Genomic DNA, 9871 nt, shown 5'->3' on the forward strand with positions numbered 1-9871 from the left:
TCTCCAAATCCTTACCTGTCTACTGTTATGGTGGTACAGCAATCTTTCTGTTCTATCCATTTTACCTATTGCTTGTTTTAGTTGTGTAGTCTCTGCTGATAAATTTTAAGTTAATAGAGATGTTGCCCAAATTTGCTGGTGTTGTGCAGGTAGTGAAGAAAGGTCTTCCTTTCTTCCCATGCTTCCACCATTGCCATGGCAGTGACTCAGATGCCAGTAGCTCCAAAAAACAGAATTTCCCCAAGGCTACCAACTTGCACAATAGTAGTTCATTTGGGGGCACAATTCAGAGTGATGATTTTGACCTATAAAAGCCATATGGCTTAAGTCCAGAGTATCTGAAAGCCTGTTATCTCCCCATACAATCCTGCTTGATTATTATGATATTCAAGGGATGAGTGTCACTCTTTCCCACCACTCACCCAAGCTGACCTGATGAGAACGCCAGAGAGAGCTTTCTTGGTGGTTGCTCCTAGGTTTTGGAACCCTCTCCCAAGGGAGGCTCAATCTGGCCCCTCTTCTGTTCTCTTCTCACCAGCAGGCAGAGACCTTACATATTTTAACAGGACTCCAGTCTTGGCTGACCTGGGGATCCTTGGTATCGACAGGATTCCCATCCATGGATTTCAGGGTCTGTAGATCACCACTCCCCATATTGTCCAATGGCAGTGGGCATGCTGATGCAGGTGCACACATGTCTCCATCCATTGGATAATATGGGACTTGAGCATCTGTATTTTTTCCCATCCATAGGTGGGAAGGACCCACTGTATTTTAAGTGTTTTGTTTTAATTTTTAATATTTTAAAACCAGTGTTTTAACTGAATATACTAGTATAGGTTCTGTTTTATTTTATACTGTAAGTCACTTTGAATCCCATTTGGGAGAAAAGTGGCATATACATTAAATAAATGAATAGTAACTAAGAGGGTGAAGGTGAGCAAGAGTGAAAACACTTTCTCCTACCACTAAAGCAGCAGCCATGTACATGGATAGAGAAGGAGCTGTAGATTTCTGGTGGGATAAGTGGGTCAAGTAACTTCATCCCTGTATTCTCCTTAAATCAAGCAACATGCTGATTTCTTCAAGGAAGGTTTGGTTTTCCCAAACCAAATTACAAACTCAGTTGGGAGGGGACTAATCTTCATTAATTCCATGCACTCCTTAGGTAAAGTAAGGCCAAGGATTATTAAAACTTTAAAACTTAGCCCTTTCTCTGTTAGCCATTAGAATGTAATACACAGTAGAAACATACCTAATTCTTTCCTCCACAAAATAGGTAATACATGAAATCTGAACAATTATATTACAAGCAATTGAGGGGAGAGCAGCTTTTCAGACAACCCATGCCAGATCCCTGTTTTGTGGAATCTTAAAGTAGGAATAGATTTGCTTGCTGTATTAAGTCAGTGTGGAGAAATGAGTTAATTTGTCTGCAAAGTGGGCACACTGTACAGTTCAGCTAAATATATTTATGGATATTTTTGTACCTGCATAGCCTTTATACTGAATAACTACACCATGTACCTGATTTCAGAGCTATTTAAAAACATTTTCAAAGTCTATAGATTAAGAAAATAGTAAAATGGCACATATAATCTGTCCTTGCTCTTAGCATATTATGAAGGCAAACCTTGGGCAAATCACGCACTCTGAGCCCCAGAAAACTCCATGAAAGGTTTGCCTTAGGTCACCATAAATTGGAACCAACTTGAAGGCACACAATAACAATTCCTATTACCACTATCGTGGCTTTTACATATGAATTGGCTATACAGCCATGATCTATTGTAGATGGATGTTATGCCTTTGTTAGGTATGGCCAATAGGCAATTCTGGATGTTATTTCAGAGATTAGTTGAAACTAATAAATATAATATTTGAACTTTACTATCAACACAGCACAGCCGCAAATGTGGGGGGGAATAGGTCCCATCCTCTTAATGTGCTGCAAATGGGGTCATTTCAGGAGATGAAAACGGGAAGCAGGTTTTTTCAAACTGTACATTTTAATTAGAGCTCATTCAAAGCATACCAGATCAAAACTGATAATGAAAAAGAAGCCTAATTAATTTTTGTCTAATGTAGCAGAGCTTCATTAGAAATGGAGCTGTAGCAAGAAAACACTCTGCAACGTTAAAAATATGGTGTTTAATGAGGATCGACACTCTTGGGAAGCTGAAAGTGAAACCTGAACATTCTACCAGACCAGAGCAGATGCTGGATTAATCTTCTAACAGGAAACCTTCTATGGAGATGAGATAGTCTGTCTGTAGCTAGTCCATAGGCAAAAGATTTCAGGAGACAGAAATCAAACGGTTGCCATATTTTCAAACAAATATAATTACAATGAAAAGTAGATTAGAGGAAAGATCAAAGCAGTCTCAGAAATGAAGCTTTGCATTTGACTGGTGCACCTGGGATTTGCAAACAGGGTTTTTAAAAAACACATACACACCAGCAACTTAGCTTTTATCTTTAGTGGAACCCACAAAATTTATCTATGGGAAAAGGAAATATATGTATATGTATGTGTGTATGTTCCAGAAAAGTGCTTCTGTGATACCTAGGTGACTATAAAACATACTTATGTTTAGAGTCATAAAAGGGTTATCTGAGAGGTGAGCTGTGTTGTGTGGATGTTTTTACACAAATATTGAGAAAGCAGAACATCTTTTGTTCTGAACCATTTTTCTTTGATTTAGAAAGAATCCAAGTGTGAAGAGTTAGTGTGTGGTAAACTTCTATTTTATGATCTTGCAACATCTCTCCTCCGCACATTTGGGGTGCACCTGACATAGCAAATACACATTCAGCTATCACTTCTGTTTTATTTTATATACCTGTCAGGACTGTGGATCATACGCTAGCAAAATATAAATTCCAGCAGTGTGCATCTACCAGCAATCTTTAACGTATGTTATTACTGGCAGGCAGCAGGGCAGACTCCTGCATATTAACACATTCTTTGACCATGGGCACCATCCATGCAGAAGAGGCCCTGCATTAAGAGTTCGGATACATTCATTCCTGCTGGCTCAACATCAGCTTCTTGCACCTAGTGCCATACAATCAGATGAGAATGAGACTCTCTAGGGGTATGTTACAGTAGTTGGTCCCTCATCCCACTGTTTCACCTGCGTGAAAATACTCAAGGGAGAGCAGGTAGCTACCTGTAGATCTTATAATCCATTGCTTCATTCACATCAATGAAGACAAAGCATTCAACATAGTATTACCTGATGGTTTTCATAGATCACATTATGCGTGCTATTGCAATGAATGCAAAATTGGTGACTTTTGCTAGCAAATTGCAGAAGAGTGCACTTCTCTCTCAGTCTTGGGCTACATGACTATGGAACCTCCTTAGAAGTCCAGCTGAGAGGACTGTCATAGGGCTCCTGCCATTCAAAACTAAACACTGCAGGACTATGAGTTAGCTCAAGGAAGTAAGTTTCAGGCATGGCCTCAATGCTCCTCCTCCCACAAAGTCATGCATGAACCAAAAGTCCCTGTATACATCTGTAACATTTCTTGGCTATTGACCCAGAATCTGTTCAATAAATGGGTTAAAAAAAAACTAAACAGGAGGCCAGTTAATGATGTGATTTTTTTAATAGTTTTGTTCTGTGGTTTGACCACAGCTTCTTAAGAACAAGCATAGAAGAATCTTTATTTAAAACTAACAACAGCACTTAGAGCAACATTTTTCTTTAAAAGTATTGCAATAACAGACCTTAGGCCTAAAAACTAGAACATCACCATTTGCTCAGTTAAAAGGAAGAAGGTACACAGCTGTTGAAACCTTTTTCTGCGTATACATTAGAAATCAAGCAGGAAATTGATTAAATTAATGGAACAGAAGGATACTTAAAGCAAGTTAAGATTCCTTGTCACTTCACATGATCTGCCATTAAGAAGGTCCAATAAAAAAGACAACTTTTTTCTCTTTCTCCTTTCAAATCAAACCGCTCTAAATGTGAAAGACTAAATATTATGGATAGCATTTTTTCCAGAATAATTTGAAACAAAATTAATGTGTGTGCATACACACAAACCACCCCCAGGTAGATAAAAAGCAGGATAGCAACAAATGATATGCATATTATGTAATACGCAGTATGCATTAAAAAGACAACATTAACATACAATAAAAAGGACAGTGTATTGAAAGCAGGCACTGGTAAATCAAATGGGTCATATTTATAACTACATTTAGTAGAGTTCATCCTGCAAGTAGTCAAGAAGGCAATGTTTGTATTTCTTTCTTCCCTTTGCATCCCCCCCCCCAGTGTCTACTGAAAAACAACTCTGATCAGTTGGAGGGTCTTCCAAAGAAACATGAGTTTTTGCTACCCTCTTCCTCCCAGTGGACACCTCTTACTAGATCCCAGTGCCTTCCATGAATGGAAAAAGCCACTCCAAATGGCTTCTTCCATTCATGGAAGGCACTGGGATCTAGTGGGACTGTGGGAGGTGCCTACCGAGGAGGGGGAGAGGTAAGCAAAAACTCATATGTTGGACTGAGTCCAACCCATGATCTAATAGTCAAGTTTGGGCAGAAACTATGTAACATCCTTTGCATTTAAGTTGTATCATAGGCCACATCAAAATCATGTTCTCTTGCAATTTGTACATTGGTTTTGCCAGGCAAGTAAAGAAATGAGTGCTGTAACAAAATGTAGTGTCTATTTTAATTCTCACTATCAAATGTGCCTCAAGCGGTAATTTCTAATGAAATGTGGATCTGTGTGCTTGTGTGTGTATGTGTGTGGTTAGCTTTGTTCTAAAATTATAAAGAGAAAGTATGCACAGAACACTCCATGTTTATTTCATAAGGTTCTATCATACCTTTTCTCAGTGCTGCTTCAAAATTCATTCTCTTATTTGGTCCACAGGGTTTGCAATATCTGTTACTGTAATTTGCAATCTGAACTCCAAATACCACCTGGCATACAGACAATGTTTCTTCTTCTCTGGAATGGCCTACCACAGTGCAGAACCAAGTACACCATTTTTGCAACCAATAAAATTAACTAACAAACTAAGAAACTGAATATACTCAAGTGTTTTTGTAGACTGCTTAAGTCATCAAAGGATGTGTGTAGATAAGGAAAAATAAAAGAGCACAATGCAAGGATATGAAAACACTACATCTCTAACACTAAACACTAAATCTCGAAGTCAACATAGAAATCATGATAACCTAATAAAAGCTGAGCAAAGGGCCCATTTCTGAACGTTTTTGGCCTTGATGACCATCCATTGTGAAGACAATGAAGATCTTTCTTCAAATTGGGACCAGTCCCTCAACCAATTAGCTTAATGATGATCTCTGGCAATAGCAGCCAAACCATTTTAAGCACCTCCCCTGAGCTACTACATTATGTCTGGAGCTAAAATGTCAACAAAGCTACCAACAAACCGGTGTGTGTGTGCTTCAACTGAATAAACAAGGGACAGTGAACTAGTTGTCAGCTACCCATTTGTGACCCAGGGTTTCAACAGATGGGGAAAATAGACATAGCTAAAATAATTCTACTCACTTTACCATGAAGAAGTCCCATTATCTTTTTTGTTACTCAATTGAGAGATACATGTGGAAATACAAGGAACAAGTTACTCAATCCAACCAAGGCCTTTCAAACTCCTGGGTCACAGGTTTAATTTCAATTTGATGGAATTCAGCCAATATTGGAAAAGGTTGTTTTAAAAAAATTACAGTATTTTGTGTTGCCTTCAGTGCTAAAAACCAACCTTAGTTTTCTGAGGTATTTGTTTTTCCTAGTAAGACTAAACTCAAAGAAGCAGGACACAGTGAGGACAGATGGTGAACTTGTACTGCCAAGGTAACCTTGCTGTGCAGCACCTGCCATATAGAAGGATATTTTCTTTGTTCTCATCAGCAAAGTCTCATCTCAGTCTCTAAATTAAAAACAAAGGCCCAAGAGGATAACATTATGTGGATTTTTTTTCACTAAAAAGAAAATAAAAACTTTTGCAATGGTTAGGGTCATTGGCTCAGAATCATGTTGGTCAACTAGAGAAACTGTTGCTTATTTTATCAGAAGTCGCCATAATTCCACCAAATCCAAGATCAAGCAACCAGAACATTCTTTAATACACACTCAAAATAAATTAGGAAGACACATGCAGCTGGCAGTGCTTGTGTCCTAAATGAAAAGTGCATGAAGCTAATAAAATGAATAAGCAGGTTATGTTATGTAGTTTTGGGAACATGATGAGTGCTATTTCATCTTGTGCTACAGAACATGTTGCCTGGATTATGAGTGGACTGGCATTCAAAGACTGCAGGAGAAGGAGGTGTACTGAATATAAATTTGCCCCTTCTTAATCTTAAATCACCATCCGGACATGCTAGAAATTAGAAATTGGCTAAAGGAAAATCACAGAAATCTTGTCAAATATAAATGCTCCACTGTATGTTTTCAGGGATGCTATTGAAATCAAGTAACTACTGAATATCATGGGCTTTTAAATGTCAGTATTTGAAATATATGAGTTCTAGAAACCAGGCTCATCTCTAGGTTGATCTGGAAGGAGAAGAAAATGAGGAGGATGAGGAGGATTGCAAAAGAAGCCAAGTTCAAAGATATTCATAATAAAGCAGCAGGAAAAAAAAACAAGTAGGTAGCTCTAACGTGGAACTTTAAAGTGGAACAGACAAACATCCACAAAGATGCTGAAATCAGTCACCATCAACAGGCTAGTCAAAGCAGTTTGTTCCAGATTTCCATTTTCCCTTATAGTATTTTGGTATTCCATATAGGAAAATAAAAAATACATCACTTTTTGTCATCTGTACACATTCCTCTGCAAATTAGCTTATAAAACAAGGAGAAAACATGGAAATAGGTCTTCACAAGTCCTATGTCTTTTTGTGTGAAAATTCTTCCTTTCTATACATTATTTTACACTATTAACAATGGAATTCATTTTGTTTTCCTCCCACTCACTGGGTAGGATATGTGCATAATATATTCAAGTCATGTACAGCACCTTAAAATTCAAAAACCAAAGAGAGAGACCACCAAAAAAGCACCATTTTATTAAGTGAGGCACAACAAAGGTGGGGGCGTAAGGCCTGATTCAATACTTCATTCAAGTCAATGGGATTCTTTCCACTGGTTTCATCAGACCTTGTACTGTTAAACCCAGAGAGTACCAGAAGGGTGGGGATGTTTCCTCTTCATTCAAGACTTGAACATGAGGTGCCTGAGTTGTTTGCAAACTATAAATATGCAGACCTCCTCCAAATGATATCTTAAAAGCATGCACAGGTATACCATAACATTCCATATCATGTGACAAATCATCAATTAAGGAGAATCAGAGATTACGGTGGAGAGAGGAACACCCTAGGACTTACCACAATGTTTCCAAACAACCTCACATGCTGAAACTATTTAAAGCAGCAGCAATACAGCAACAAATGATCAGATCTCACATACAATTCCATGGAGATAAACCTGATTTCAGTGGTACCAACTAAAAGCAATCCAGTGTAGCTTACATGGCAGCCTCCTCACCTACTTCTCACAAACACACCTACTTCATTGGATTTGAATAAAAGATTATAAGTCTCTAACCCAAAAGACAATTCTAAACCACTAACAAGGACATAACAACTGCAGTCCAACCAGTGCATCCAAATCCTAAACCTCAAAAGTTTATGATGGAAATGACAAAATTATTTTTTAAAAGATGGGGTGAGATTTGTGTGGCTCTCCAAATGTTGTTGAATTGCAACTCTCAATTGCCCTGGATCCTGTCTTTCATTTGCTTGAAAAAGTAAGAGGCAAAGACATGTAGGAACTCACTATATGGTGACACCAATCCACATCTAGGGGGATGCAATTAATGCATTTGCAAAATCATCTGTATTCTGACCATTAAAGAAAGTGCTTCAATGAGTTCTCTCTCTCTTTCTGGAAAGAACCAGTGACAGAGAAACAGTGAATCCATTTAGGAAGTTCTTACATGGGTCTATTAAATCAGAAAAAACTAAGCATCACCTATGACCCAGCCATGGTCAAGTGCTCTAGATCAGCAGTACTACTCAAAGGGTGGTCCCTAGACCAGTACTGGTTCCAAAGCCATTGGATGCCAATCCTGAGCAGGTATCCAGGAGAGAAAGAAACAATTCTACTCCACAGTCACAGATCTAGTGCCAGTCCCTGGCATATTGGAAAAAATTATTTGCTGGTCTCCACACCAGACAGCCTGAGAAGCATTGTTCCAGATTGCTTCTTTATATTGGCTTCCCTTAAATCAAGTTCCAGAAGTGGCAGGAACATTTCTACTGTCTAGCAATCACTGATTTTTAAGGAAGAATTATACCAATGCACAACTAAAAGAGGAAAACACAGAAGTCTGCATCCTTCTTGGCCAAATCAAGGCAGACAAAGAAAAAGCTGAATACAGAGCAGATAAGCTCTTTGAGGAGATGGCTGAGGGAGGCAGACGTTTGAGAACAAAAACCAGAATTTGAGAAATTATTGTGCTTAACATTAACTGACATGCAGCCAATCAAGGCAAAGAGCAGATGTTTTACCCCCCCCCCCCCCCCAAAAAAGTTTGTAAGTCTATAAAGTAAGCATTAAACGAACTGTAGCCACAAAGAAATAGTGATTGTCTGTTATCATTGCATCTAATTTCCACAGTTTGCTACTGTACCAATACAAAAGGAGGTCTGGATAATTTTTATACACTTTCCCTACCCAAAAAGGTGGGAGATGGTTTTTGGATGGAAAGGCTTTTCTCAGACATGTCACTTGATCGTTAATATTAGATATTAAGCTAATATTTGGATACTGGATTATACATATGAGAACAAAATCACTTGAACCTTTGTATGTCCAAATACTTGCCATATTCTCAAGGAAGGACACCTTTTCATTAAAGAGCTGAAGAATTAAAAGGCACAAGTAATTGATTCAGACCATCAAATAAAGCCATGCAGCTTGTGTGGAACAGAACAAGATTTAAATGAGCCAGAGACTGGCATAGCCTACAAAGGTATTTTGCTGTCTGCTTTCAAGTCATTTCTCACTTATGTCAGCCCTATCATGGGGTTTTCTTGGCAGAATTTGTTCAGTAGTAGTTAGCTATTGCCTTCCTTCAAGGCTGAGATACACCATGTTAAATCAAGATACTTAAATATCCATTGGCTGTACTGAATTACCTTGTGGAACAAGTACATTAGAGCATGCCTTTGGGCACATCACATAATTGTAGATACAAATGTTGCTCCATTTCGTCATTTTAAAAGGTTAGATTTGAAGGTGCTTTCCTAACCTGGCTCCCTCAATGCATTCTGGCTGGTTTGAAACCATAGATGGATGGATGGATGGATGGATGGATGGATGGATAGATAGATAGATAGATAGATAGATAGATAGATAGATAGATAGATAGATAGATAGATAGATAGATAGATAGATAGATAGTGGTACAAAACTTGAAAAGTTCCTATCTAAACATCCCTAAAAATGCCCTTCAAAGGTAGAATGGAACATAGAAAAAATATTCCTTAACCAATAACATGGATGCTTTTGATATGTGAATTCATTGCACTTTTTGTTCCAAAAAAAGTAAATTGTTACAGGTAAATATGTTGTTGGTAATTCCTTCCTTCCAACCTCTGGTGCCTAAACTGGAGGAAGAGACAATTAATTGGCGGAAAGGACAAAGCACCATATTTTGAGCCTAGGAATAAAATAAGGAGGGTCGGTTGTGCTGGTAAGATTCAGAGGGCCATGTTTTGTCTAGTGTTCTCTCTCTCGCTCTCTGAGCTACTCACATACTAGCATTGTATCAGCCCAAAACACAAGGAAGTTAAGAAAACTAA

Source organism: Sceloporus undulatus, chromosome 4 (assembly GCF_019175285.1).
Source record: "Sceloporus undulatus isolate JIND9_A2432 ecotype Alabama chromosome 4, SceUnd_v1.1, whole genome shotgun sequence".
Classification (NCBI taxonomy): Eukaryota; Metazoa; Chordata; class Lepidosauria; order Squamata; family Phrynosomatidae; genus Sceloporus; species Sceloporus undulatus.